The following is a 24,025-nucleotide window of genomic DNA, read 5'->3' as shown; positions in this document are numbered from 1 at the left end:
AGATGTTCGGAATCCTGCACCAAAATGAGGCTGTAAGATGAAAAAAAAAAAAAGGATTTTGTTGAACCAGTTTCATTTCTAATTGTACTACTGTCTTAGTCATATTTCAGAGGAACCAGATGAAGTGTTTACCGAGCTTCAAATACTGACTATTCTTTTAGATGTTTGTTTAAGCAGAGTCGTTTCTCCCTTCTAGGAGCTGCACATCTCTTTTTTTTTTATTAATATTTTGTTATCTTTTTAATCACTTATTTACTTTTTATGCAAACTAAATGTCCCAGGCATATACAATTACGACTATCAATATAAACAGGATTACATCCGTGACTAAAGTTACAGCGCTCAAGGATTATTTATATGAGTCAGGGACGGACATTGCTTTCCTACAGGAAGTAGTGCTGACTAATCTTACAGTGCCTGGATATTTGGCGATTTTAAATGTCTCACTTGACACCAACGTCGGTACAGCAATTTTAGTCAGGGAGGGGATTCCTGTCTCGGATATCGAGAGGTTGGACTCCGGCAGAGCGATAGGTATAAAAGTCTTTGGTTCTACCCTTATCAATCTGTATGCCCCTTCTGGCACATCTAATAGAATGGAGAGAGCACAGTTCTATAAAGAAGAAATCATTTATTTATTACGGAAAAACCCAAAAGATCTTATAATAGGCGGTGATTTTAATTGTGTGATAAATAAGAAAGACCAGGTTCCGAATTTTAATACCTGCACTGAACTGAAGCGTTTCGTCACTGTTTTACAGCTTAAAGATGCTTGGGAAATAATGTATCCCACATTTGTGGCATTTACATTCCTAGGTCCTCACTCACGTAGCAGGATCGACAGACTCTACATATCGCAAAGTCTAGTTAGCTCCTTCATTAAAGCAGAGACGATTCCAGTTTACTTTTCTGATCATAGCTCCGTGCTAGCTTCCATCAACCTTACTGCGCAACCCACTCGCCGTTTTAGAAGTTCATGGCACCTTAATACGTCACTGATGCAGGACGACGGATTAGAAGAAAGTTTGACAGAAGCGTGGGCATTGTGCCTCCGCTCTGCAGATAGACACGTCTCAGTACTAGACTGGTGGTGCAACAGGGCAAAGCCTAAACTGAGAAAAGTTCTCATCCAGTATAGTGTACAACGATCGAAAGACTTGAAAAATTCCATAGAATTTTATTATACCATGCTGCGAAATTTATATGAGCAGGCAAATACTTCCAACGTCCGTCTGGCAGATATCAAGCAAACTAAGGCCAAATTGCTCAGTCTTAAAAGACAGCAGATGGAGGGTCTGAAATTAAAATCCAAGGCTAAGACAGTCGTGGAGGATGAACATGCTTCCTTGTACCATCTACTGAAGCACGAAAGAAACAGGAGACGCGCCTTCATTGATGGACTTCAGTCTGAAACTGGCGAGACACTCACGACTCAGAGAGACATCGTCAATGCAGTGCACAAATATTACGAAGACCTATACACTGCCAACCCGGTATGTGAAGAGTCCTTCGATGAGTTCCTTAGTTACATAGCTCCACAGGTCTCGGACGAGGAAAACGAAGACCTTCTCGTTGAGTGTACTAACGAAGATATCCACAGAATCATCTGCAAATCTCCTCTGAGGAAATCGCCGGGACCGGATGGTTTGCCTGTTGAATTTTATAAACGATACTGGCCACTGATTGGTGACATGTTTACCCGAATGACGAACGAGGTGCTTCAGGGAAAGCATTTACCTGCTGTTTTTAAAGAGAGCACAATAGTACTAATCCCAAAAAATGCTGCAAAAAGAAACCTCAACAACTTTCGTCCTATCTCCCTGTTAAACTCCGATTATAAAATCATCGGCAGAATTTTAAACAACAGACTCTCACAGTTGGCCAAAAAGATAGTAAGTCCATACCAGTCCTGTGTGCCTACCAAGAGCATTTTCAAAAGCATAGCTGAATATAGAGATATAATTGCAATCACTGCTGTGACCACCATAAAATGTGCTATCATGTTTATTGACTTCCAGAAAGCATTTGATCGTGTGGATCATAGATTCCTTAGTGCCACACTGAACAAAATAGGTTTTAATGAGCGAGTCGTAAGTGTGATCAGAAATGTTGCAACAGGCATCAGCGCTTGTATATCAGTTAACTGCCAGAGTACAAAGCAGATTCAGATCAGGCGCGGCGTTCCTCAAGGAAGCCCCCTCTCCATGTTCCTATTCGTGCTTTCATTAGAACCTTTCCTCCGCAGTGTTCATGCCACTCTAACTGGCATCACATTATCTGGTCACCGAACAGTCATAAACGCCTATGCCGATGATGTCGGAGTCGTCCTGCGAAATCCCGACGACATTTTGAAATTGGAAACGCTAATTAAAAAGTACTGTAGAGTCTCCGGAGCAGGTGTCAACGCAAACAAAAGCAAACTCCTAAACCTGCGGGGTTTTCAACATACCACCTTAGCCTGGGCCACAATGGTCACCCAATGCAAAGCACTAGGAATAACACTGACACCTTGTCCGTTAAAAATGGCAGCTATCAATTGGAGAAATACGTCGGGACAACTTCTTGGAACAACAAGGGAAAACCTCCACCGTAACATGAACCAAGTTCAGAGGGTGATTTTCATTAACCACTGCATTCTCTCCAGGAGTTACTTTATAGCACAGATCTTCCCACTACCGAAAATGATTGGAAAAAAGATAATGTCTACCATTGCCAGCTATCTTTGGAGAGGGGATATATTCAGAGTCGACGCAAAAACTGCGACCTTAGATCCCAGGAATGGAGGTTTGGGGTTAGTTGACATCAGAAATAAGGCGTCTGCGCTTTTTATAAAAAGGACCGCCACTATCCTTAGCGACCACGCTGATAGCATTACAACTAAATTATTTGAAGTTGTCAGGCCTGCCAGTTTACAGGCGCCGGTGAATGTGCAAAAAATAAATAACCGGCTCCAGTACGTTCGTGTATATTTTGTGGAATTCAGCTATCTCGGCGGTGTCATCATCAACTCACGACGGATCACGGCCCGCGATATTCTGTGCCATCGAAAGAAAATGGAGGGGAGAAACAAATTGGAAAGTAAATACCCACACACTGATTGGGACGCCATATGGAAAAATATTAATATGCGTGGTCTACCATCGGACGTCAAGTCAGCGTGGTATAAAACAGTGAATGAGACCGTAAGCACCAATGAAAGGTTACATGCAATCGGCGTTAGCGACACGAACCTATGTCTCAAATGTAAATTGATCGACACGTTAGTGCACAGATTCACGTGCGGTGGCAATCTACAACTCTGTAATTGGATTAGGGAACAACTGGCTTTTCTTACGAGATCTTCGGTGGAAAATTTTCCCCCTGTTACTTTCCTCAGGCCTCAGACTTGCTATTTTCCAGCAGCAAAAAACAACTCGGTCCATTGGTTAATGGGACACTATGTGAATTACGTAATTAATCACCTGGGAAATGACAATTCCACTGATTTTTACATGTACTTGAAGTGTGCTTTTTATAACGCCCTGAAATATAAAGACCACAAGAAAAACTACGGCAATATGCTTAAAATTGTATTCGAGCGACTGGGCATTGGTTGACAAGCCAACGAGATAAACAAAAATCGTTTATTTAAGCGAAACGACGCTTAAACAAAAACAATTGGGGAGAAGTACAATTTTACAGTTTCATATTACAATCACTTATCCTCTGCTGGCAAAGAAGGCTATTTTGTTTATTGCACAGAAGAAGCCGAAGCCGAAAGCCAGTATCGCAGGGTTAAAGATAAATTGTTTTCTTATACATTCATTTTATGACTGAGAAGGAAGTCTCATTTGTTTCCATGGAAGGGAACATACTTTTTTATTATTATTATTAATCTCAAGAAGGAAAGGAGGCTATGGAATTAGTGCCTTAACATAAAATTCCTTCTTCACATTCCATGAAGATTTTTCTTTTACAATAAAATAAATAACAAACAAACAAAAATAATAATAATAACAATAAAAAAACTAAACAGAAATTAAAAAAATAATATACAGGTTCAGGGTCCACTACTTCCTACAACTTTATTATATATTACAAAGAAGCATGCTAGGTTGCCGAGAAGCAGTGGACGAGGAGAAAAAAAAAAAAAAAAAAAAAAAAAAAAAAAATGGAAAAGGGGTCGGACTTCGGATCCGAAGATTGCAGGTTCGAATCCTGTCGCGGTCGTGTTTGTCCAGTTCTGAAAAACGAACATACCGTTTTAATGTAGCAATTGAGCAGTACGAAACCGTCTGAATGTTGCTGTGGACCATTATGTGCTTGGAGATGGTCTTGAGTTTGAAACACACACAACAAGACCGGTGTTAACTAGCGAAATGATCGGAAGAATGCCCTCACCGCGTGATTTGACTGGCACTTGCACAACTAAAACCACGTCGGAAAGTAACTCGTTCAGCTTTTGATTCACGTAAAGTATATGTGTTAATTTTCACGCCGCTAGCTCTGCAGATTGTCATGCAATTCCTTTACCTCTCAGAAATGATTATGAATTAAAAGTGAAGTACGTGACGAGTGTGACGTTAGGAAAACATTAGGAAGCATGGAGAGATTCTGTATGAAAAAAAAAAAAAAAAAATGGTGTAACGGTTAGCACTCTGGACTCTGAATCCAGCGATCCGAGTTCGAATCTCGGTGGAACCTTCGTTTAGTCTAAATTTTCTGTAATAAGAGTTTCTCGCTGAGGAAGTAGCAGCAATAGGCTCACGGCGTTAGTTTCTACGTTTGTGTAAAAAACGATGCGTCTATAAAACGGCCGAATATTGGTGCGACTTTGTGACCTATATAGAACATTAAACGAGTAATACCTGTAAGAGCAAGCAATTTTACGATAATTCGAAGAAATATCATTATCCCACGAAGGTTAAAAATCCCATGATTATCAACTAGCTATTACAAGCTGAGCAAATGAATTTCCTTTAAAATAGGTTTAAAACATACGGAGGTTCTGACTCAGTGGGCATTCTCTGGAGCCTCTTTGCTGATGAGATTAGAAAAACAGTCCTCTGGGCCGATTTGAACCAGCGACCTATGGATAACTGTGAATCCTCCACTACAGTCCACCGCTCTACCAACTGAGCTACCAGAGGCTCTGTATACTTTCTTATTCCTACTCATTGCTTTACGTCCGTCCCTGTCTGCCGTCTGCATCCACTGCTACTCAGCGCGGCCATATAGACGCACAGGAAATGCAATCATCGGCTGCAACTGCAAACATTGCCCAGATTAAGTTTTATAATGCTCGATGGTGTCGATTAGGTTAAAATATGCAAGTAGGAAGTGTCTGAAGTATGTCAGAGGACTGCTAAGTGTATTACGAGTCTTATCCTGCTGTCTGGTTCCATGGTGTAACGGTTAGCACTCTGGACTCTGAATCCAGCGATCCGAGTTCGAATCTCGGTGGAACCTTCGTTTAGTCTAAATTTTCTGTAATAAGAGTTTCTCGCTGAGGAAGTAGCAGCAATAGGCTCACGGCGTTAGTTTCTACGTTTGTGTAAAAAACGATGCGTCTATAAAACGGCCGAATATTGGTGCGACTTTGTGACCTATATAGAACATTAAACGAGTAATACCTGTAAGAGCAAGCAATTTTACGATAATTCGAAGAAATATCAATATCCCACGAAGGTTAAAAATCCCATGATTATCAACTAGCTATTACAAGCTGAGCAAATGAATTTCCTTTAAAATAGGTTTAAAACATAGGGAGGTTCTGACTCAGTGGGCATTCTCTGGAGCCTCTTTGCTGATGAGATTAGAAAAACAGTCCTCTGGGCCGGATTTGAACCAGCGACCTATGGATAACTGTGAATCCTCCACTACAGTCCACCGCTCTACCAACTGAGCTACCAGAGGCTCTGTATACTTTCTTATTCCTACTCATTGCTTTATGTCCGTCCCTGTCTGCCGTCTGCATCCACTGCTACTCAGCGCGGCCATATAGACGCACAGGAAATGCAATCATCGGCTGCAACTGCAAACATTGCCCAGATTAAGTTTTATAATGCTCGATGGTGTCGATTAGGTTAAAATATGCAAGTAGGAAGTGTCTGAAGTATGTCAGAGGACTGCTAAGTGTATTACGAGTCTTATCCTGCTGTCTGGTTCCATGGTGTAACGGTTAGCACTCTGGACTCTGAATCCAGCGATCCGAGTTCGAATCTCGGTGGAACCTTCGTTTAGTCTAAATTTTCTGTAATAAGAGTTTCTCGCTGAGGAAGTAGCAGCAATAGGCTCACGGCGTTAGTTTCTACGTTTGTGTAAAAAACGATGCGTCTATAAAACGGCCGAATATTGGTGCGACTTTGTGACCTATATAGAACATTAAACGAGTAATACCTGTAAGAGCAAGCAATTTTACGATAATTCGAAGAAATATCATTATCCCACGAAGGTTAAAAATCCCATGATTATCAACTAGCTATTACAAGCTGAGCAAATGAATTTCCTTTAAAATAGGTTTAAAACATAGGGAGGTTCTGACTCAGTGGGCATTCTCTGGAGCCTCTTTGCTGATGAGACTAGAAAAACAGTCCTCTGGGCCGGATTTGAACCAGCGACATATGGATAACTGTGAAACCTCCACGACAGTCCACCGCTCTACCAACTGAGCTACCAGAGGCTCTGTATACTTTCTTATTCCTACTCATTGCTTTACGTTCGTCCCTGTCTGCCGTCTGCATCCACTGCTACTCAGCGCGGCCATATAGACGCACAGGAAATGCAATCATCGGCTGCAACTGCAAACATTGCCCAGATTAAGTTTTATAATGCTCGATGGTGTCGATTAGGTTAAAATATGCAAGTAGGAAGTGTCTGAAGTATGTCAGAGGACTGCTAAGTGTATTACGAGTCTTATCCTGCTGTCTGGTTCCATGGTGTAACGGTTAGCACTCTGGACTCTGAATCCAGCGATCCGAGTTCGAATCTCGGTGGAACCTTCGTTTAGTCTAAATTTTCTGTAATAAGAGTTTCTCGCTGAGGAAGTAGCAGCAGTAGGCTCACGGCGTTAGTTTCTACGTTTGTGTAAAAAACGATGCGTCTATAAAACGGCCGAATATTGGTGCGACTTTGTGACCTATATAGAACATTAAACGAGTAATACCTGTAAGAGCAAGCAATTTTACGATAATTCGAAGAAATATCATTATCCCACGAAGGTTAAAAATCCCATGATTATCAACTAGCTATTACAAGCTGAGCAAATGAATTTCCTTTAAAATAGGTTTAAAACATAGGGAGGTTCTGACTCAGTGGGCATTCTCTGGAGCCTCTTTGCTGATGAGATTAGAAAAACAGTCCTCTGGGCCGGATTTGAACCAGCGACCTATGGATAACTGTGAATCCTCCACTACAGTCCACCGCTCTACCAACTGAGCTACCAGAGGCTCTGTATACTTTCTTATTCCTACTCATTGCTTTACGTCCGTCCCTGTCTGCCGTCTTCACACACTGCTACTCAGCGCGGCCATATAGACGCACAGGAAATGCAATCATCGGCTGCAACTGCAAACATTGCCCAGATTAAGTTTTATAATGCTCGATGGTGTCGATTAGGTTAAAATATGCAAGTAGGAAGTGTCTGAAGTATGTCAGAGGACTGCTAAGTGTATTACGAGTCTTCTCCTGCTGTCTGGTTCCATGGTGTAACGGTTAGCACTCTGGACTCTGAATCCAGCGATCCGAGTTCGAATCTCGGTGGAACCTTCGTTTAGTCTAAATTTTCTGTAATAAGAGTTTCTCGCTGAGGAAGTAGCAGCAATAGGCTCACGGCGTTAGTTTCTACGTTTGTGTAAAAAACGATGCGTCTATAAAACGGCCGAATATTGGTGCGACTTTGTGACCTATATAGAACATTAAACGAGTAATACCTGTAAGAGCAAGCAATTTTACGATAATTCGAAGAAATATCATTATCCCACGAAGGTTAAAAATCCCATGATTATCAACTAGCTATTACAAGCTAAGCAAATGAATTTCCTTTAAAATAGGTTTAAAACATAGGGAGGTTCTGACTCAGTGGGCATTCTCTGGAGCCTCTTTGCTGATGAGATTAGAAAAACAGTCCTCTGGGCCGGATTTGAACCAGCGACCTATGGATAAGTGTGAATCCTCCACTACAGTCCACCGCTCTACCAACTGAGCTACCAGAGGCTCTGTATACTTTCTTATTCCTACTCATTGCTTTACGTCCGTCCCTGTCTGCCGTCTGCACACACTGCTACTCAGCGCGGCCATATAGACGCACAGGAAATGCAATCATCGGCTGCAACTGCAAACATTGCCCAGATTAAGTTTTATAATGCTCGATGGTGTCGATTAGGTTAAAATATGCAAGTAGGAAGTGTCTGAAGTATGTCAGAGGACTGCTAAGTGTATTACGAGTCTTATCCTGCTGTCTGGTTCCATGGTGTAACGGTTAGCACTCTGGACTCTGAATCCAGCGATCCGAGTTCGAATCTCGCTGGAACCTTCGTTTAGTCTAAATTTTGTGTAATAAGAGTTTCTCGCTGAGGAAGTAGCAGCAATAGGCTCACGGCGGTAGTTTCTACGTTTGTGTAAAAAACGATGCGTCTATAAAACGGCCGAATATTGGTGCGACTTTGTGACCTATATAGAACATTAAACGAGTAATACCTGTAAGAGCAAGCAATTTTACGATAATTCGAAGAAATATCATTATCCCACGAAGGTTAAAAATCCCATGATTATCAACTAGCTATTACAAGCTGAGCAAATGAATTTCCTTTAAAATAGGTTTAAAACATAGGGAGGTTCTGACTCAGTGGGCATTCTCTGGAGCCTCTTTGCTGATGAGATTAGAAAAACAGTCCTCTGGGCCGGATTTGAACCAGCGACCTATGGATAACTGTGAATCCTCCACTACAGTCCACCGCTCTACCAACTGAGCTACCAGAGGCTCTGTATACTTTCTTATTCCTACTCATTGCTTTACGTCCGTCCCTGTCTGCCGTCTGCATCCACTGCTACTCAGCGCGGCCATATAGACGCACAGGAAATGCAATCATCGGCTGCAACTGCAAACATTGCCCAGATTAAGTTTTATAATGCTCGATGGTGTCGATTAGGTTAAAATATGCAAGTAGGAAGTGTCTGAAGTATGTCAGAGGACTGCTAAGTGTATTACGAGTCTTATCCTGCTGTCTGGTTCCATGGTGTAACGGTTAGCACTCTGGACTCTGAATCCAGCGATCCGAGTTCGAATCTCGGTGGAACCTTCGTTTAGTCTAAATTTTCTGTAATAAGAGTTTCTCGCTTCTATAAAACGGCCGAATATTGGTGCGACTTTTTGACCTATATAGAACATTAAACGAGTAATACCTGTAAGAGCAAGCAATTTTACGATAATTCGAAGAAATATCATTATCCCACGAAGGTTAAAAATCCCATGATTATCAACTAGCTATTACAAGCTGAGCAAATGAATTTCCTTTAAAATAGGTTTAAAACATAGGGAGGTTCTGACTCAGTGGGCATTCTCTGGAGCCTCTTTGCTGATAAGATTAGAAAAACAGTCCTCTGGGCCGGATTTGAACCAGCGACATATGGATAACTGTGAATCCTCCACTACAGTCCATCGCTCTACCAACTGAGCTACCAGAGGCTCTGTATACTTTCTTATTCCTACTCATTTCTTTACGTCCGTCCCTGTCTGCCGTCTGCATCCACTGCTACTCAGCGCGGCCATATAGACGCACAGGAAATGCAATCATCGGCTGCAACTGCAAACATTGCCCAGATTAAGTTTTATAATGCTCGATGGTGTCGATTAGGTTAAAATATGCAAGTAGGAAGTGTCTGAAGTATGTCAGAGGACTGCTAAGTGTATTACGAGTCTTATCCTGCTGTCTGGTTCCATGGTGTAACGGTTAGCACTCTGGACTCTGAATCCAGCGATCCGAGTTTGAATCTCGGTGGAACCTTCGTTTAGTCTAAATTTTCTGTAATAAGAGTTTCTCGCTGAGGAAGTAGCAGCAATAGGCTCACGGCGTTAGTTTCTACGTTTGTGTAAAAAACGATGCGTCTATAAAACGGCCGAATATTGGTGCGACTTTGTGACCTATATAGAACATTAAACGAGTAATACCTGTAAGAGCAAGCAATTTTACGATAATTCGAAGAAATATCATTATCCCACGAAGGTTAAAAATCCCATGATTATCAACTAGCTATTACAAGCTGAGCAAATGAATTTCCTTTAAAATAGGTTTAAAACATAGGGAGGTTCTGACTCAGTGGGCATTCTCTGGAGCCTCTTTGCTGATGAGATTAGAAAAACAGTCCTCTGGGCCGGATTTGAACCAGCGACCTATGGATAACTGTGAATCCTCCACTACAGTCCACCGCTCTACCAACTGAGCTACCAGAGGCTCTGTATACTTTCTTATTCCTACTCATTGCTTTACGTCCGTCCCTGTCTGCCGTCTGCATCCACTGCTACTCAGCGCGGCCATATAGACGCACAGGAAATGCAATCATCGGCTGCAACTGCAAACATTGCCCAGATTAAGTTTTATAATGCTCGATGGTGTCGATTAGGTTAAAATATGCAAGTAGGAAGTGTCTGAAGTATGTCAGAGGACTGCTAAGTGTATTACGAGTCTTATCCTGCTGTCTGGTTCCATGGTGTAACGGTTAGCACTCTGGACTCTGAATCCAGCGATCCGAGTTCGAATCTCGGTGGAACCTTCGTTCAGTCTAAATTTTCTGTAATAAGAGTTTCTCGCTGAGGAAGTAGCAGCAATAGGCTCACGGCGTTAGTTTCTACGTTTGTGTAAAAAACGATGCGTCTATAAAACGGCCGAATATTGGTGCGACTTTGTGACCTATATAGAACATTAAACGAGTAATACCTGTAAGAGCAAGCAATTTTACGATAATTCGAAGAAATATCATTATCCCACGAAGGTTAAAAATCCCATGATTATCAACTAGCTATTACAAGCTGAGCAAATGAATTTCCTTTAAAATAGGTTTAAAACATAGGGAGGTTCTGACTCAGTGGGCATTCTCTGGAGCCTCTTTGCTGATGAGATTAGAAAAACAGTCCTCTGGGCCGGATTTGAACCAGCGACCTATGGATAACTGTGAATCCTCCACTACAGTCCACCGCTCTACCAACTGAGCTACCAGAGGCTCTGTATACTTTCTTATTCCTACTCATTGCTTTACGTCCGTCCCTGTCTGCCGTCTGCACACACTGCTACTCAGCGCGGCCATATAGACGCACAGGAAATGCAATCATCGGCTGCAACTGCAAACATTGCTCAGATTAAGTTTTATAATGCTCGATGGTGTCGATTAGGTTAAAATATGCAAGTAGGAAGTGTCTGAAGTATGTCAGAGGACTGCTAAGTGTATTACGAGTCTTATCCTGCTGTCTGGTTCCATGGTGTAACGGTTAGCACTCTGGACTCTGAATCCAGCGATCCGAGTTCGAATCTCGGTGGAACCTTCGTTTAGTCTAAATTTTCTGTAATAAGAGTTTCTCGCTGAGGAAGTAGCAGCAATAGGCTCACGGCGTTAGTTTCTACGTTTGTGTAAAAAACGATGCGTCTATAAAACGGCCGAATATTGGTGCGACTTTGTGACCTATATAGAACATTAAACGAGTAATACCTGTAAGAGCAAGCAATTTTACGATAATTCGAAGAAATATCATTATCCCACGAAGGTTAAATATCCCATGATTATCAACTAGCTATTACAAGCTGAGCAAATGAATTTCCTTTAAAATAGGTTTAAAACATAGGGAGGTTCTGACTCAGTGGGCATTCTCTGGAGCCTCTTTGCTGATGAGATTAGAAAAACAGTCCTCTGGGCCGGATTTGAACCAGCGACCTATGGATAACTATGAATCCTCCACTACAGTCCACCGCTCTACCAACTGAGCTACCAGAGGCTCTGTATACTTTCTTATTCCTACTCATTGCTTTACGTCCGTCCCTGTCTGCCGTCTGCACACACTGCTACTCAGCGCGGCCATATAGACGCACAGGAAATGCAATCATCGGCTGCAACTGCAAACATTGCCCAGATTAAGTTTTATAATGCTCGATGGTGTCGATTAGGTTAAAATATGCAAGTAGGAAGTGTCTGAAGTATGTCAGAGGACTGCTAAGTGTATTACGAGTCTTATCCTGCTGTCTGGTTCCATGGTGTAACGGTTAGCACTGTGGACTCTGAATCCAGCGATCCGAGTTCGAATCTCGGTGGAACCTTCGTTTAGTCTAAATTTTCTGTAATAAGAGTTTCTCGCTGAGGAAGTAGCAGCAATAGGCTCACGGCGTTAGTTTCTACGTTTGTGTAAAAAACGATGCGTCTATAAAACGGCCGAATATTGGTGCGACTTTGTGACCTATATAGAACATTAAACGAGTAATACCTGTAAGAGCAAGCAATTTTACGATAATTCGAAGAAATATAATTATCCCACGAAGGTTAAAAATCCCATGATTATCAACTAGCTATTACAAGCTGAGCAAATGAATTTCCTTTAAAATAGGTTTAAAACATAGGGAGGTTCTGACTCAGTGGGCATTCTCTGGAGCCTCTTTGCTGATGAGATTAGAAAAACAGTCCTCTGGGCCGGATTTGAACCAGCGACTTATGGATAACTGTGAATCCTCCACTACAGTCCACTGCTCTACCAACTGAGCTACCAGAGGCTCTGTATACTTTTTTATTCCTACTCATTGCTTTACGTCCGTCCCTGTCTGCCGTCTGCATCCACTGCTACTCAGCGCGGCCATATAGACGCACAGGAAATGCAATCATCGGCTGCAACTGCAAACATTGCCCAGATTAAGTTTTATAATGCTCGATGGTGTCGATTAGGTTAAAATATGCAAGTAGGAAGTGTCTGAAGTATGTCAGAGGACTGCTAAGTGTATTACGAGTCTTATCCTGCTGTCTGGTTCCATGGTGTAACGGTTAGCACTCTGGACTCTGAATCCAGCGATCCGAGTTCGAATCTCGGTGGAACCTTCGTTTAGTCTAAATTTTCTGTAATAAGAGTTTCTCGCTGAGGAAGTAGCAGCAATAGGCTCACGGCGTTAGTTTCTACGTTTGTGTAAAAAACGATGCGTCTATAAAACGGCCGAATATTGGTGCGACTTTGTGACCTATATAGAACATTAAACGAGTAATACCTGTAAGAGCAAGCAATTTTACGATAATTCGAAGAAATATCATTATCCCACGAAGGTTAAAAATCCCATGATTATCAACTAGCTATTACAAGCTGAGCAAATGAATTTCCTTTAAAATAGGTTTAAAACATAGGGAGGTTCTGACTCAGTGGGCATTCTCTGGAGCCTCTTTGCTGATGAGATTAGAAAAACAGTCCTCTGGGCCGGATTTGAACCAGCGACCTATGGATAACTGTGAAACCTCCACTACAGTCCACCGCTCTACCAACTGAGCTACCAGAGGCTCTGTATACTTTCTTATTCCTACTCATTGCTTTACGTCCGTCCCTGTCTGCCGTCTGCACACACTGCTACTCAGCGCGGCCATATAGACGCACAGGAAATGCAATCATCGGCTGCAACTGCAAACATTGCCCAGATTAAGTTTTATAATGCTCGATGGTGTCGATTCGGTTAAAATATGCAAGTAGGAAGTGTCTGAAGTATGTCAGAGGACTGCTACGTGTATTACGAGTCTTATCCTGCTGTCTGGTTCCATGGTGTAACGGTTAGCACTCTGGACTCTGAATCCAGCGATCCGAGTTCGAATCTCGGTGGAACCTTTGTTTAGTCTAAATTTTCTGTAATAAGAGTTTCTCGCTGAGGAAGTAGCAGCAATAGGCTCACGGCGTTAGTTTCTACGTTTGTGTAAAAAACGATGCGTCTATAAAACGGCCGAATATTGGTGCGACTTTGTGACCTATATAGAACATTAAACGAGTAATACCTGTAAGAGCAAGCAATTTTACGATAATTCGAAGAAATATCATTATCCCACGAAGGTTAAAAATCCCATGATTATCAACTAGCTATTACAAGCTGAGCAAATGAATTTCCTTTAAAATAGGTTTAAAACATAGGGAGGTTCTGACTCAGTGGGCATTCTCTGGAGCCTCTTTGCTGATGAGATTACAAAAACAGTCCTCTGGGCCGGATTTGAACCAGCGACTTATGGATAACTGTGAATCCTCCACTACAGTCCACTGCTCTACCAACTGAGCTACCAGAGGCCCTGTATACTTTTTTATTCCTACTCATTGCTTTACGTCCGTCCCTGTCTGCCGTCTGCATCCACTGCTACTCAGCGCGGCCATATAGACGCACAGGAAATGCAATCATCGGCTGCAACTGCAAACATTGCCCAGATTAAGTTTTATAATGCTCGATGGTGTCGATTAGGTTAAAATATGCAAGTAGGAAGTGTCTGAAGTATGTCAGAGGACTGCTAAGTGTATTACGAGTCTTATCCTGCTGTCTGGTTCCATGGTGTAACGGTTAGCACTCTGGACTCTGAATCCAGCGATCCGAGTTCGAATCTCGGTGGAACCTTCGTTTAGTCTAAATTTCCTGTAATAAGAGTTTCTCGCTGAGGAAAAAGCAGCAATAGGCTCACGGCGTTAGTTTCTACGTTTGTGTAAAAAACGATGCGTCTATAAAACGGCCGAATATTGGTGCGACTTTGTGACCTATATAGAACATTAAACGAGTAATACCTGTAAGAGCAAGCAATTTTACAATAATTCGAAGAAATATCATTATCCCACGAAGGTTAAAAATCCCATGATTATCAACTAGCTATTACAAGCTGAGCAAATGAATTTCCTTTAAAATAGGTTTAAAACATAGGGAGGTTCTGACTCAGTGGGCATTCTCTGGAGCCTCTTTGCTGATGAGATTAGAAAAACAGTCCTCTGGGCCGGATTTGAACCAGCGACCTATGGATAACTGTGAATCCTCCACTACAGTCCACCGCTCTACCAACTGAGCTACCAGAGGCTCTGTATACTTTCTTATTCCTACTCATTGCTTTACGTCCGTCCCTGTCTGCCGTCTGCACACACTGCTATCCAGCGCGGCCATATAGACGCACAGGAAATGCAATCATCGGCTGCAACTGCAAACATTGCCCAGATTAAGTTTTATAATGCTCGATGGTGTCGATTAGGTTAAAATATGCAAGTAGGAAGTGTCTGAAGTATGTCAGAGGACTGCTAAGTGTATTACGAGTCTTATCCTGCTGTCTGGTTCCATGGTGTAACGGTTAGCACTCTGGACTCTGAATCCAGCGATCCGAGTTCGAATCTCGGTGGAACCTTCGTTTAGTCTAAATTTTCTGTAATAAGAGTTTCTCGCTGAGGAAGTAGCAGCAATAGGCTCACGGCGTTAGTTTCTACGTTTGTGTAAAAAACGATGCGTCTATAAAACGGCCGAATATTGGTGCGACTTTGTGACCTATATAGAACATTAAACGAGTAATACCTGTAAGAGCAAGCAATTTTACAATAATTCGAAGAAATATCATTATCCCACGAAGGTTAAAAATCCCATGATTATCAACTAGCTATTACAAGCTGAGCAAATGAATTTCCTTTAAAATAGGTTTAAAACATAGGGAGGTTCTGACTCAGTGGGCATTCTCTGGAGCCTCTTTGCTGATGAGATTAGAAAAACAGTCCTCTGGGCCGGATTTGAACCAGCGACCTATGGATAACTGTGAATCCTCCACTACAGTCCACCACTCTACCAACTGAGCTACCAGAGGCTCTGTATACTTTCTTATTCCTACTCATTGCTTTACGTCCGTCCCTGTCTGCCGTCTGCACACACTGCTACTCAGCGCGGCCATATAGACGCACAGGAAATGCAATCATCGGCTGCAACTGCAAACATTGCCCAGATTAAGTTTTATAATGCTCGATGGTGTCTATTAGGTTAAAATATGCAAGTAGGAAGTGTCTGAAGTATGTCAGAGGACTGCTAAGTGTATTACGAGTCTTATCCTGCTGTCTGGTTCCATGGTGTAACGGTTAGCACTCTGGACTCTGAATCCAGCGATCCGAGTTCGAATCTCGGTGGAACCTTCGTTTAGTCTAAATTTTCTGTAATAAGAGTTTCTCGCTGAGGAAGTAGCAGCAATAGGCTCACGGCGTTAGTTTCTACGTTTGTGTAAAAAACGATGCGTCTATAAAACGGCCGAATATTGGTGCGACTTTGTGACCTATATAGAACATTAAACGAGTAATACCTGTAAGAGCAAGCAATTTTACGATAATTCGAAGAAATATCATTATCCCACGAAGGTTAAAAATCCCATGATTATCAACTAGCTATTACAAGCTGAGCAAATGAATTTCCTTTAAAATAGGTTTAAAACATAGGGAGGTTCTGACTCAGTGGGCATTCTCTGGAGCCTCTTTGCTGATGAGATTAGAAAAACAGTCCTCTGGGCCGGATTTGAACCAGCGACCTATGGATAACTGTGAATCCTCCACTACAGTCCACCGCTCTACCAACTGAGCTACCAGAGGCTCTGTATACTTTCTTATTCCTACTCATTGCTTTACGTCCGTCCCTGTCTGCCGTCTGCATCCACTGCTACTCAGCGCGGCCATATAGACGCACAGGAAATGCAATCATCGGCTGCAACTGCAAACATTGCCCAGATTAAGTTTTATAATGCTCGATGGTGTCGATTAGGTTAAAATATGCAAGTAGGAAGTGTCTGAAGTATGTCAGAGGACTGCTAAGTGTATTACGAGTCTTATCCTGCTGTCTGGTTCCATGGTGTAACGGTTAGCACTCTGGACTCTGAATCCAGCGATCCGAGTTCGAATCTCGGTGGAACCTTCGTTTAGTCTAAATTTTCTGTAATAAGAGTTTCTCGCTGAGGAAGTAGCAGCAATAGGCTCACGGCGTTAGTTTCTACATTTGTGTAAAAAACGATGCGTCTATAAAACGGCCGAATATTGGTGCGACTTTGTGACCTATATAGAACATTAAACGAGTAATACCTGTAAGAGCAAGCAATTTTACGATAATTCGAAGAAATATCATTATCCCACGAAGGTTAAAAATACCATGATTATCAACTAGCTATTACAAGCTGAGCAAATGAATTTCCTTTAAAATAGGTTTAAAACATAGGGAGGTTCTGACTCAGTGGGCATTCTCTGGTGCCTCTTTGCTGATGAGATTAGAAAAACAGTCCTCTGGGCCGGATTTGAACCAGCGACCTATGGATAACTGTGAATCCTCCACTACAGTCCACCGCTCTACCAACTGAGCTACCAGAGGCTCTGTATACTTTCTTATTCCTACTCATTGCTTTACGTCCGTCCCTGTCTGCCGTCTGCACACACTGCTATCCAGCGCGGCCATATAGACGCACAGGAAATGCAATCATCGGCTGCAACTGCAAACATTGCCCAGATTAAGTTTTATAATGCTCGATGGTGTCGATTAGGTTAAAATATGCAAGTAGGAAGTGTCTGAAGTATGTCAGAGGACTGCTAAGTGTATTACGAGTCTTACCTGCTGTCTGGTTCCATGGTGTAACGGTTAGCACTCTGGACTCTGAATCCAGCGATCCGAGTTCGAATCTCGGTGGAACCTTCGTTTAGTCTAAATTTTCTGTAATAAGAGTTTCTCGCTGAGGAAGTAGCAGCAATAGGCTCACGGCGTTAGTTTCTACGTTTGTGTAAAAAACGATGCGTCTATAAAACGGCCGAATATTGGTGCGACTTTGTGACCTATATAGAACATTAAACGAGTAATACCTGTAAGAGCAAGCAATTTTACAATAATTCGAAGAAATATCATTATCCCACGAAGGTTAAAAATCCCATGATTATCAACTAGCTATTACAAGCTGAGCAAATGAATTTCCTTTAAAATAGGTTTAAAACATAGGGAGGTTCTGACTCAGTGGGCATTCTCTGGAGCCTCTTTGCTGATGAGATTAGAAAAACAGTCCTCTGGGCCGGATTTGAACCAGCGACCTATGGATAACTGTGAATCCTCCACTACAGTCCACCGCTCTACCAACTGAGCTACCAGAGGCTCTGTATACTTTCTTATTCCTACTCATTGCTTTACGTCCGTCCCTGTCTGCCGTCTGCACACACTGCTACTCGGCGCGGCCATATAGACGCACAGGAAATGCAATCATCGGCTGCAACTGCAAACATTGCCCAGATTAAGTTTTATAATGCTCGATGGTGTCTATTAGGTTAAAATATGCAAGTAGGAAGTGTCTGAAGTATGTCAGAGGACTGCTAAGTGTATTACGAGTCTTATCCTGCTGTCTGGTTCCATGGTGTAACGGTTAGCACTCTGGACTCTGAATCCAGCGATCCGAGTTCGAATCTCGGTGGAACCTTCGTTTAGTCTAAATTTTCTGTAATAAGAGTTTCTCGCTGAGGAAGTAGCAGCAATAGGCTCACGGCGTTAGTTTCTACGTTTGTGTAAAAAACGATGCGTCTATAAAACGGCCGAATATTGGTGCGACTTTGTGACCTATATAGAACATTAAACGAGTAATACCTGTAAGAGCAAGCAATTTTACGATAATTCGAAGAAATATCATTATCCCACGAAGGTTAAAAATCCCATGATTATCAACTAGCTATTACAAGCTGAGCAAATGAATTTCCTTTAAAATAGGTTTAAAACATAGGGAGGTTCTGACTCAGTGGGCATTCTCTGGAGCCTCTTGGCTGATGAGATTAGAAAAACAGTCCTCTGGGCCGGATTTGAACCAGCGACCTATGGATAACTGTGAAACCTCCACGACAGTCCACCGCTCTACCAACTGAGCTACCAGAGGCTCTGTATACTTTCTTATTCCTACTCATTGCTTTACGTCCGTCCCTGTCTGCCGTCTGCATCCACTGCTACTCAGCGCGGCCATATAGACGCACAGGAAATGCAATCATCGGCTGCAACTGCAAACATTGCCCAGATTAAGTTTTATAATGCTCGATGGTGTCGATTAGGTTAAAATATGCAAGTAGGAAGTGTCTGAAGTATGTCAGAGGACTGCTAAGTGTATTACGAGTCTTATCCTGCTGTCTGGTTGCATGGTGTAACGGTTAGCACTCTGGACTCTGAATCCAGCGATCCGAGTTCGAATCTCGGTGGAACTTTCGTTTAGTCTAAATTTTCTGTGATAAGAGTTTCTCGCTGAGGAAGTAGCAGCAATAGGCTCACGGCGTTAGTTTCTACGTTTGTGTAAAAAACGATGCGTCTATAAAACGGCCGAATATTGGTGCGACTTTGTGACCTATATAGAACATTAAACGAGTAATACCTGTAAGAGCAAGCAATTTTACGATAATTCGAAGAAATATCATTATCCCACGAAGGTTAAAAATCCCATGATTATCAACTAGCTATTACAAGCTGAGCAAATGAATTTCCTTTAAAATAGGTTTAAAACATAGGGAGGTTCTGACTCAGTGGGCATTCTCTGGAGCCTCTTTGCTGATGAGATTAGAGAAACAGTCCTCTGGGCCGGATTCGAACCAGCGACCTATGGACAACTGTTAATCCTCCACTACAGTCCACCGCTCTACCAACTGAGCTACCAGAGGCTCTGTATACTTTCTTATTCCTACTCATTGCTTTACGTCCGTCCCTGTCTGCCGTCTGCATCCACTGCTACTCAGCGCGGCCATATAGACGCACAGGAAATGCAATCATCGGCTGCAACTGCAAACATTGCCCAGATTAAGTTTTATAATGCTCGATGGTGTCGATTAGGTTAAAATATGCAAGTAGGAAGTGTCTGAAGTATGTCAGAGGACTGCTAAGTGTATTACGAGTCTTATTCTGCTGTCTGGTTCCATGGTGTAACGGTTAGCACTCTGGACTCTGAATCCAGCGATCCAAGTTCGAATCTCGGTGGAACCTTCGTTTAGTCTAAATTTTCTGTAACAAGAGTTTCTCGCTGAGGAAGTAGCAGCAATAGGCTCACGGCGTTAGTTTCTACGTTTGTGTAAAAAACGATGCGTCTATAAAACGGCCGAATATTGGTGCGACTTTGTGACCTATATAGAACATTAAACGAGTAATACCTGTAAGAGCAAGCAATTTTACGATAATTCGAAGAAATATCATTATCCCACGAAGGTTAAAAATCCCATGATTATCAACTAGCTATTACAAGCTGAGCAAATGAATTTCCTTTAAAATAGGTTTAAAACATAGGGAGGTTCTGACTCAGTGGGCATTCTCTGGAGCCTCTTTGCTGATGAGATTAGAAAAACAGTCCTCTGGGCCGGATTTGAACCAGCGACCTATGGATAACTGTGAATCCTCCACTACAGTCCACCGCTCTACCAACTGAGCTACCAGAGGCTCTGTATACTTTCTTATTCCTACTCATTGCTTTACGTCCGTCCCTGTCTGCCGTCTGCACACACTGCTACTCAGCGCGGCCATATAGACGCACAGGAAATGCAATCATCGGCTGCAGCTGCAAACATTGCCCAGATTAAGTTTTATAATGCTCGATGGTGTCTATTAGGTTAAAATATGCAAGTAGGAAGTGCCTGAAGTATGTCAGAGGACTGCTAAGTGTATTACGAGTCTTATCCTGCTGTCTGGTTCCATGGTGTAACGGTTAGCACTCTGGACTCTGAATCCAGCGATCCGAGTTCGAATCTCGGTGGAACCTTCGTTTAGTCTAAATTTTCTGTAATAAGAGTTTCTCGCTGAGGAAGTAGCAGCAATAGGCTCACGGCGTTAGTTTCTACGTTTGTGTAAAAAACGATGCGTCTATAAAACGGCCGAATATTGGTGCGACTTTGTGACCTATATAGAACATTAAACGAGTAATACCTGTAAGAGCAAGCAATTTTACGATAATTCGAAGAAATATCATTATCCCACGAAGGTTAAAAATCCCATGATTATCAACTAGCTATTACAAGCTGAGCAAATGAATTTCCTTTAAAATAGGTTTAAAACATAGGGAGGTTCTGACTCAGTGGGCATTCTCTGGAGCCTCTTGGCTGATGAGATTAGAAAAACAGTCCTCTGGGCCGGATTTGAACCAGCGACCTATGGATAACTGTGAATCCTCCACGACAGTCCACCGCTCTACCAACTGAGCTACCACGGGCTCTGTATACTTTCTTATTCCTACTCATTGCTTTACGTCCGTCCCTGTCTGCCTTCTTCACACACTGCTACTCAGCGCGGCCATATAGACGCACAGGAAATGCAATCATCGGCTGCAACTGCAAACATTGCCCAGATTAAGTTTTATAATGCTCGATGGTGTCTATTAGGTTAAAATATGCAAGTAGGAAGTGTCTGAAGTATGTCAGAGGACTGCTAAGTGTATTACGAGTCTTATCCTGCTGTCTGGTTCCATGGTGTAACGGTTAGCACTCTGGACTCTGAATCCAGCGATCCGAGTTCGAATCTCGGTGGAACCTTCGTTTAGTCTAAATTTTCTGTAATAAGAGTTTCTCGCTGAGGAAGTAGCAGCAATAGGCTCACGGCGTTAGTTTCTACGTTTGTGTAAAAAACGATGCGTCTATAAAACGGCCGAATATTGGTGCGACTTTGTGACCTATATAGAACATTAAACGAGTAATACCTGTAAGAGCAAGCAATTTTACGATAATTCGAAGAAATATCATTATCCCACGAAGGTTAAAAATCCCATGATTATCAACTAGCTATTACAAGCTGAGCAAATGAATTTCCTTTAAAATAGGTTTAAAACATAGGGAGGTTCTGACTCAGTGGGCATTCTCTGGAGCCTCTTTGCTGATGAGATTAGAAAAACAGTCCTCTGGGCCGGATTTGAACCAGCGACCTATGGATAACTGTGAATCCTCCACTACAGTCCACCGCTCTACCAACTGAGCTACCAGAGGCTCTGTATACTTTCTTATTACTACTCATTGCTTTACGTCCGTCCCTGTCTGCCGTCTGCACACACTGCTACTCAGCGCGGCCATATAGACGCACAGGAAATGCAATCATCGGCTGCAACTGCAAACATTGCCCAGATTAAGTTTTATAATGCTCGATGGTGTCGATTAGGTTAAAATATGCAAGTAGGAAGTGTCTGAAGTATGTCAGAGGACTGCTAAGTGTATTACGAGTCTTATCCTGCTGTCTGGTTCCATGGTGTAACGGTTAGCACTCTGGACTCTGAATCCAGCGATCCGAGTTCGAATCTCGGTGGAACATTCGTTTAGTCTAAATTTTCTGTAATAAGAGTTTCTCGCTGAGGAAGTAGCAGCAATAGGCTCACGGCGTTAGTTTCTACGTTTGTGTAAAAAACGATGCGTCTATAAAACGGCCGAATATTGGTGCGACTTTGTGACCTATATAGAACATTAAACGAGTAATACCTGTAAGAGCAAGCAATTTTACGATAATTCGAAGAAATATCATTATCCCACGAAGGTTAAAAATCCCATGATTATCAACTAGCTATTACAAGCGGAGCAAATGAATTTCCTTTAAAATAGGTTTAAAACATAGGGAGGTTCTGACTCAGTGGGCATTCTCTGGAGCCTCTTTGCTGATGAGATTAGAAAAACAGTCCTCTGGGCCGGATTTGAACCAGCGACCTATGGATAACTGTGAATCCTCCACTACAGTCCACCGCTCTACCAACTGAGCTACCAGAGGCTCTGTACACTTTCTTATTCCTACTCATTGCTTTACGTCCGTCCCTGTCTGCCGTCTTCACACACTGCTACTCAGCGCGGCCATATAGACGCACAGGAAATGCAATCATCGGCTGCAACTGCAAACATTGCCCAGATTAAGTTTTATAATGCTCGATGGTGTCTATTAGGTTAAAATATGCAAGTAGGAAGTGTCTGAAGTATGTCAGAGGACTGCTAAGTGTATTACGAGTCTTATCCTGCTGTCTGGTTCCATGGTGTAACGGTTAGCACTCTGGACTCTGAATCCAGCGATCCGAGTTCGAATCTCGGTGGAACCTTCGTTTAGTCTAAATTTTCTGTAATAAGAGTTTCTCGCTGAGGAAGTAGCAGCAATAGGCTCACGGCGTTAGTTTCTACGTTTGTGTAAAAAACGATGCGTCTATAAAACGGCCGAATATTGGTGCGACTTTGTGACCTATATAGAACATTAAACGAGTAATACCTGTAAGAGCAAGCAATTTTACGATAATTCGAAGAAATATCATTATCCCACGAAGGTTAAAAATCCCATGATTATCAACTAGCTATTACAAGCTGAGCAAATGAATTTCCTTTAAAATAGGTTTAAAACATAGGGCGGTTCTGACTCAGTGGGCATTCTCTGGAGCCTCTTTGCTGATGAGATTAGAAAAACAGTCCTCTGGGCCGGATTTGAACCAGCGACCTATGGATAACTGTGAATCCTCCACTACAGTCCACCGCTCTACCAACTGAGCTACCAGAGGCTCTGTATACTTTCTTATCCTACTCATTGCTTTACGTCCGTCCCTGTCTGCCGTCTGCACACACTGCTACTCAGCGCGGCCATATAGACGCACAGGAAATGCAATCATCGGCTGCAGCTGCAAACATTGCCCAGATTAAGTTTTATAATGCTCGATGGTGTCTATTAGGTTAAAATATGCAAGTAGGAAGTGCCTGAAGTATGTCAGAGGACTGCTAAGTGTATTACGAGTCTTATCCTGCTGTCTGGTTCCATGGTGTAACGGTTAGCACTCTGGACTCTGAATCCAGCGATCCGAGTTCGAATCTCGGTGGAACCTTCGTTTAGTCTAAATTTTCTGTAATAAGAGTTTCTCGCTGAGGAAGTAGCAGCAATAGGCTCACGGCGTTAGTTTCTACGTTTGTGTAAAAAACGATGCCTCTATAAAACGGCCGAATATTGGTGCGACTTTGTGACCTATATAGAACATTAAACGAGTAATACCTGTAAGAGCAAGCAATTTTACGATAATTCGAAGAAATATCATTATCCCACGAAGGTTAAAAATCCCATGATTATCAACTAGCTATTACAAG

At 42.4% G+C, this 24,025-nt stretch overlaps 50 non-coding genes across 50 annotated transcripts; 25 read left to right on the top strand and 25 right to left on the bottom strand.

The window, feature by feature from the left end:
* Positions 1 to 5,041: 5,041 nt before the first annotated feature.
* Positions 5,042 to 5,129, bottom strand: Trnay-gua (transfer RNA tyrosine (anticodon GUA)). The gene is given in 2 exon segments: positions 5,042 to 5,076; positions 5,093 to 5,129. It is a non-coding gene; the product is annotated as a tRNA-Tyr (tRNA).
* Positions 5,130 to 5,376: 247 nt separating this feature from the next.
* Trnaq-cug (transfer RNA glutamine (anticodon CUG)) lies at positions 5,377 to 5,448 on the top strand. The gene has a single exon. It is a non-coding gene; the product is annotated as a tRNA-Gln (tRNA).
* Positions 5,449 to 5,806: 358 nt separating this feature from the next.
* Positions 5,807 to 5,895, bottom strand: Trnay-gua (transfer RNA tyrosine (anticodon GUA)). The gene is given in 2 exon segments: positions 5,807 to 5,842; positions 5,859 to 5,895. It is a non-coding gene; the product is annotated as a tRNA-Tyr (tRNA).
* A 247-nt stretch (positions 5,896 to 6,142) lies between these two features.
* Positions 6,143 to 6,214, top strand: Trnaq-cug (transfer RNA glutamine (anticodon CUG)). Its single transcript has one exon. It is a non-coding gene; the product is annotated as a tRNA-Gln (tRNA).
* A 358-nt stretch (positions 6,215 to 6,572) lies between these two features.
* Trnad-guc (transfer RNA aspartic acid (anticodon GUC)) lies at positions 6,573 to 6,661 on the bottom strand. Its single transcript is given in 2 exon segments — positions 6,573 to 6,608; positions 6,625 to 6,661. It is a non-coding gene; the product is annotated as a tRNA-Asp (tRNA).
* Positions 6,662 to 6,908: 247 nt separating this feature from the next.
* Positions 6,909 to 6,980, top strand: Trnaq-cug (transfer RNA glutamine (anticodon CUG)). The gene has a single exon. It is a non-coding gene; the product is annotated as a tRNA-Gln (tRNA).
* Positions 6,981 to 7,338: 358 nt separating this feature from the next.
* Trnay-gua (transfer RNA tyrosine (anticodon GUA)) lies at positions 7,339 to 7,427 on the bottom strand. The gene is given in 2 exon segments: positions 7,339 to 7,374; positions 7,391 to 7,427. It is a non-coding gene; the product is annotated as a tRNA-Tyr (tRNA).
* A 247-nt stretch (positions 7,428 to 7,674) lies between these two features.
* Trnaq-cug (transfer RNA glutamine (anticodon CUG)) lies at positions 7,675 to 7,746 on the top strand. Its single transcript has one exon. It is a non-coding gene; the product is annotated as a tRNA-Gln (tRNA).
* Positions 7,747 to 8,104: 358 nt separating this feature from the next.
* Trnay-gua (transfer RNA tyrosine (anticodon GUA)) lies at positions 8,105 to 8,193 on the bottom strand. The gene is given in 2 exon segments: positions 8,105 to 8,140; positions 8,157 to 8,193. It is a non-coding gene; the product is annotated as a tRNA-Tyr (tRNA).
* Positions 8,194 to 8,440: 247 nt separating this feature from the next.
* Trnaq-cug (transfer RNA glutamine (anticodon CUG)) lies at positions 8,441 to 8,512 on the top strand. Its single transcript has one exon. It is a non-coding gene; the product is annotated as a tRNA-Gln (tRNA).
* A 358-nt stretch (positions 8,513 to 8,870) lies between these two features.
* Trnay-gua (transfer RNA tyrosine (anticodon GUA)) lies at positions 8,871 to 8,959 on the bottom strand. Its single transcript is given in 2 exon segments — positions 8,871 to 8,906; positions 8,923 to 8,959. It is a non-coding gene; the product is annotated as a tRNA-Tyr (tRNA).
* Positions 8,960 to 9,206: 247 nt separating this feature from the next.
* On the top strand, positions 9,207 to 9,278 carry Trnaq-cug (transfer RNA glutamine (anticodon CUG)). The gene has a single exon. It is a non-coding gene; the product is annotated as a tRNA-Gln (tRNA).
* A 297-nt stretch (positions 9,279 to 9,575) lies between these two features.
* Trnay-gua (transfer RNA tyrosine (anticodon GUA)) lies at positions 9,576 to 9,664 on the bottom strand. The gene is given in 2 exon segments: positions 9,576 to 9,611; positions 9,628 to 9,664. It is a non-coding gene; the product is annotated as a tRNA-Tyr (tRNA).
* Positions 9,665 to 9,911: 247 nt separating this feature from the next.
* On the top strand, positions 9,912 to 9,983 carry Trnaq-cug (transfer RNA glutamine (anticodon CUG)). The gene has a single exon. It is a non-coding gene; the product is annotated as a tRNA-Gln (tRNA).
* A 358-nt stretch (positions 9,984 to 10,341) lies between these two features.
* Positions 10,342 to 10,430, bottom strand: Trnay-gua (transfer RNA tyrosine (anticodon GUA)). Its single transcript is given in 2 exon segments — positions 10,342 to 10,377; positions 10,394 to 10,430. It is a non-coding gene; the product is annotated as a tRNA-Tyr (tRNA).
* Positions 10,431 to 10,677: 247 nt separating this feature from the next.
* On the top strand, positions 10,678 to 10,749 carry Trnaq-cug (transfer RNA glutamine (anticodon CUG)). Its single transcript has one exon. It is a non-coding gene; the product is annotated as a tRNA-Gln (tRNA).
* Positions 10,750 to 11,107: 358 nt separating this feature from the next.
* On the bottom strand, positions 11,108 to 11,196 carry Trnay-gua (transfer RNA tyrosine (anticodon GUA)). The gene is given in 2 exon segments: positions 11,108 to 11,143; positions 11,160 to 11,196. It is a non-coding gene; the product is annotated as a tRNA-Tyr (tRNA).
* Positions 11,197 to 11,443: 247 nt separating this feature from the next.
* Trnaq-cug (transfer RNA glutamine (anticodon CUG)) lies at positions 11,444 to 11,515 on the top strand. Its single transcript has one exon. It is a non-coding gene; the product is annotated as a tRNA-Gln (tRNA).
* Positions 11,516 to 11,873: 358 nt separating this feature from the next.
* Trnay-gua (transfer RNA tyrosine (anticodon GUA)) lies at positions 11,874 to 11,962 on the bottom strand. The gene is given in 2 exon segments: positions 11,874 to 11,909; positions 11,926 to 11,962. It is a non-coding gene; the product is annotated as a tRNA-Tyr (tRNA).
* Positions 11,963 to 12,209: 247 nt separating this feature from the next.
* Positions 12,210 to 12,281, top strand: Trnaq-cug (transfer RNA glutamine (anticodon CUG)). The gene has a single exon. It is a non-coding gene; the product is annotated as a tRNA-Gln (tRNA).
* A 358-nt stretch (positions 12,282 to 12,639) lies between these two features.
* On the bottom strand, positions 12,640 to 12,728 carry Trnay-gua (transfer RNA tyrosine (anticodon GUA)). Its single transcript is given in 2 exon segments — positions 12,640 to 12,675; positions 12,692 to 12,728. It is a non-coding gene; the product is annotated as a tRNA-Tyr (tRNA).
* A 247-nt stretch (positions 12,729 to 12,975) lies between these two features.
* On the top strand, positions 12,976 to 13,047 carry Trnaq-cug (transfer RNA glutamine (anticodon CUG)). The gene has a single exon. It is a non-coding gene; the product is annotated as a tRNA-Gln (tRNA).
* A 358-nt stretch (positions 13,048 to 13,405) lies between these two features.
* On the bottom strand, positions 13,406 to 13,494 carry Trnay-gua (transfer RNA tyrosine (anticodon GUA)). The gene is given in 2 exon segments: positions 13,406 to 13,441; positions 13,458 to 13,494. It is a non-coding gene; the product is annotated as a tRNA-Tyr (tRNA).
* Positions 13,495 to 13,741: 247 nt separating this feature from the next.
* Positions 13,742 to 13,813, top strand: Trnaq-cug (transfer RNA glutamine (anticodon CUG)). Its single transcript has one exon. It is a non-coding gene; the product is annotated as a tRNA-Gln (tRNA).
* A 358-nt stretch (positions 13,814 to 14,171) lies between these two features.
* Trnay-gua (transfer RNA tyrosine (anticodon GUA)) lies at positions 14,172 to 14,260 on the bottom strand. The gene is given in 2 exon segments: positions 14,172 to 14,207; positions 14,224 to 14,260. It is a non-coding gene; the product is annotated as a tRNA-Tyr (tRNA).
* Positions 14,261 to 14,507: 247 nt separating this feature from the next.
* Positions 14,508 to 14,579, top strand: Trnaq-cug (transfer RNA glutamine (anticodon CUG)). Its single transcript has one exon. It is a non-coding gene; the product is annotated as a tRNA-Gln (tRNA).
* A 358-nt stretch (positions 14,580 to 14,937) lies between these two features.
* Trnay-gua (transfer RNA tyrosine (anticodon GUA)) lies at positions 14,938 to 15,026 on the bottom strand. Its single transcript is given in 2 exon segments — positions 14,938 to 14,973; positions 14,990 to 15,026. It is a non-coding gene; the product is annotated as a tRNA-Tyr (tRNA).
* Positions 15,027 to 15,273: 247 nt separating this feature from the next.
* Trnaq-cug (transfer RNA glutamine (anticodon CUG)) lies at positions 15,274 to 15,345 on the top strand. Its single transcript has one exon. It is a non-coding gene; the product is annotated as a tRNA-Gln (tRNA).
* Positions 15,346 to 15,703: 358 nt separating this feature from the next.
* On the bottom strand, positions 15,704 to 15,792 carry Trnay-gua (transfer RNA tyrosine (anticodon GUA)). Its single transcript is given in 2 exon segments — positions 15,704 to 15,739; positions 15,756 to 15,792. It is a non-coding gene; the product is annotated as a tRNA-Tyr (tRNA).
* Positions 15,793 to 16,039: 247 nt separating this feature from the next.
* Trnaq-cug (transfer RNA glutamine (anticodon CUG)) lies at positions 16,040 to 16,111 on the top strand. The gene has a single exon. It is a non-coding gene; the product is annotated as a tRNA-Gln (tRNA).
* Positions 16,112 to 16,469: 358 nt separating this feature from the next.
* On the bottom strand, positions 16,470 to 16,558 carry Trnay-gua (transfer RNA tyrosine (anticodon GUA)). Its single transcript is given in 2 exon segments — positions 16,470 to 16,505; positions 16,522 to 16,558. It is a non-coding gene; the product is annotated as a tRNA-Tyr (tRNA).
* Positions 16,559 to 16,805: 247 nt separating this feature from the next.
* Trnaq-cug (transfer RNA glutamine (anticodon CUG)) lies at positions 16,806 to 16,877 on the top strand. The gene has a single exon. It is a non-coding gene; the product is annotated as a tRNA-Gln (tRNA).
* Positions 16,878 to 17,235: 358 nt separating this feature from the next.
* Positions 17,236 to 17,324, bottom strand: Trnay-gua (transfer RNA tyrosine (anticodon GUA)). The gene is given in 2 exon segments: positions 17,236 to 17,271; positions 17,288 to 17,324. It is a non-coding gene; the product is annotated as a tRNA-Tyr (tRNA).
* A 246-nt stretch (positions 17,325 to 17,570) lies between these two features.
* On the top strand, positions 17,571 to 17,642 carry Trnaq-cug (transfer RNA glutamine (anticodon CUG)). Its single transcript has one exon. It is a non-coding gene; the product is annotated as a tRNA-Gln (tRNA).
* Positions 17,643 to 18,000: 358 nt separating this feature from the next.
* On the bottom strand, positions 18,001 to 18,089 carry Trnay-gua (transfer RNA tyrosine (anticodon GUA)). Its single transcript is given in 2 exon segments — positions 18,001 to 18,036; positions 18,053 to 18,089. It is a non-coding gene; the product is annotated as a tRNA-Tyr (tRNA).
* Positions 18,090 to 18,336: 247 nt separating this feature from the next.
* On the top strand, positions 18,337 to 18,408 carry Trnaq-cug (transfer RNA glutamine (anticodon CUG)). The gene has a single exon. It is a non-coding gene; the product is annotated as a tRNA-Gln (tRNA).
* A 358-nt stretch (positions 18,409 to 18,766) lies between these two features.
* Positions 18,767 to 18,855, bottom strand: Trnad-guc (transfer RNA aspartic acid (anticodon GUC)). Its single transcript is given in 2 exon segments — positions 18,767 to 18,802; positions 18,819 to 18,855. It is a non-coding gene; the product is annotated as a tRNA-Asp (tRNA).
* Positions 18,856 to 19,102: 247 nt separating this feature from the next.
* Trnaq-cug (transfer RNA glutamine (anticodon CUG)) lies at positions 19,103 to 19,174 on the top strand. Its single transcript has one exon. It is a non-coding gene; the product is annotated as a tRNA-Gln (tRNA).
* Positions 19,175 to 19,532: 358 nt separating this feature from the next.
* On the bottom strand, positions 19,533 to 19,621 carry Trnay-gua (transfer RNA tyrosine (anticodon GUA)). The gene is given in 2 exon segments: positions 19,533 to 19,568; positions 19,585 to 19,621. It is a non-coding gene; the product is annotated as a tRNA-Tyr (tRNA).
* A 247-nt stretch (positions 19,622 to 19,868) lies between these two features.
* Positions 19,869 to 19,940, top strand: Trnaq-cug (transfer RNA glutamine (anticodon CUG)). Its single transcript has one exon. It is a non-coding gene; the product is annotated as a tRNA-Gln (tRNA).
* A 358-nt stretch (positions 19,941 to 20,298) lies between these two features.
* Positions 20,299 to 20,387, bottom strand: Trnay-gua (transfer RNA tyrosine (anticodon GUA)). The gene is given in 2 exon segments: positions 20,299 to 20,334; positions 20,351 to 20,387. It is a non-coding gene; the product is annotated as a tRNA-Tyr (tRNA).
* A 247-nt stretch (positions 20,388 to 20,634) lies between these two features.
* On the top strand, positions 20,635 to 20,706 carry Trnaq-cug (transfer RNA glutamine (anticodon CUG)). Its single transcript has one exon. It is a non-coding gene; the product is annotated as a tRNA-Gln (tRNA).
* Positions 20,707 to 21,064: 358 nt separating this feature from the next.
* Positions 21,065 to 21,153, bottom strand: Trnad-guc (transfer RNA aspartic acid (anticodon GUC)). The gene is given in 2 exon segments: positions 21,065 to 21,100; positions 21,117 to 21,153. It is a non-coding gene; the product is annotated as a tRNA-Asp (tRNA).
* Positions 21,154 to 21,400: 247 nt separating this feature from the next.
* On the top strand, positions 21,401 to 21,472 carry Trnaq-cug (transfer RNA glutamine (anticodon CUG)). Its single transcript has one exon. It is a non-coding gene; the product is annotated as a tRNA-Gln (tRNA).
* A 358-nt stretch (positions 21,473 to 21,830) lies between these two features.
* Trnay-gua (transfer RNA tyrosine (anticodon GUA)) lies at positions 21,831 to 21,919 on the bottom strand. The gene is given in 2 exon segments: positions 21,831 to 21,866; positions 21,883 to 21,919. It is a non-coding gene; the product is annotated as a tRNA-Tyr (tRNA).
* Positions 21,920 to 22,166: 247 nt separating this feature from the next.
* Trnaq-cug (transfer RNA glutamine (anticodon CUG)) lies at positions 22,167 to 22,241 on the top strand. Its single transcript has one exon. It is a non-coding gene; the product is annotated as a tRNA-Gln (tRNA).
* Positions 22,242 to 22,596: 355 nt separating this feature from the next.
* On the bottom strand, positions 22,597 to 22,685 carry Trnay-gua (transfer RNA tyrosine (anticodon GUA)). Its single transcript is given in 2 exon segments — positions 22,597 to 22,632; positions 22,649 to 22,685. It is a non-coding gene; the product is annotated as a tRNA-Tyr (tRNA).
* A 247-nt stretch (positions 22,686 to 22,932) lies between these two features.
* Positions 22,933 to 23,004, top strand: Trnaq-cug (transfer RNA glutamine (anticodon CUG)). Its single transcript has one exon. It is a non-coding gene; the product is annotated as a tRNA-Gln (tRNA).
* A 358-nt stretch (positions 23,005 to 23,362) lies between these two features.
* On the bottom strand, positions 23,363 to 23,451 carry Trnay-gua (transfer RNA tyrosine (anticodon GUA)). The gene is given in 2 exon segments: positions 23,363 to 23,398; positions 23,415 to 23,451. It is a non-coding gene; the product is annotated as a tRNA-Tyr (tRNA).
* Positions 23,452 to 23,697: 246 nt separating this feature from the next.
* On the top strand, positions 23,698 to 23,769 carry Trnaq-cug (transfer RNA glutamine (anticodon CUG)). Its single transcript has one exon. It is a non-coding gene; the product is annotated as a tRNA-Gln (tRNA).
* The last annotated feature ends 256 nt before the right edge of the window (positions 23,770 to 24,025 follow it).

The sequence above is a fragment of the Schistocerca gregaria genome, chromosome 2 (genome assembly GCF_023897955.1).
Source record: "Schistocerca gregaria isolate iqSchGreg1 chromosome 2, iqSchGreg1.2, whole genome shotgun sequence".
In the NCBI taxonomy this organism is placed as follows: domain Eukaryota; kingdom Metazoa; phylum Arthropoda; class Insecta; order Orthoptera; family Acrididae; genus Schistocerca; species Schistocerca gregaria.
Note: the sequence above shows the minus strand (reverse complement) of the source record. Positions and strands in the feature narration are given on the sequence as shown.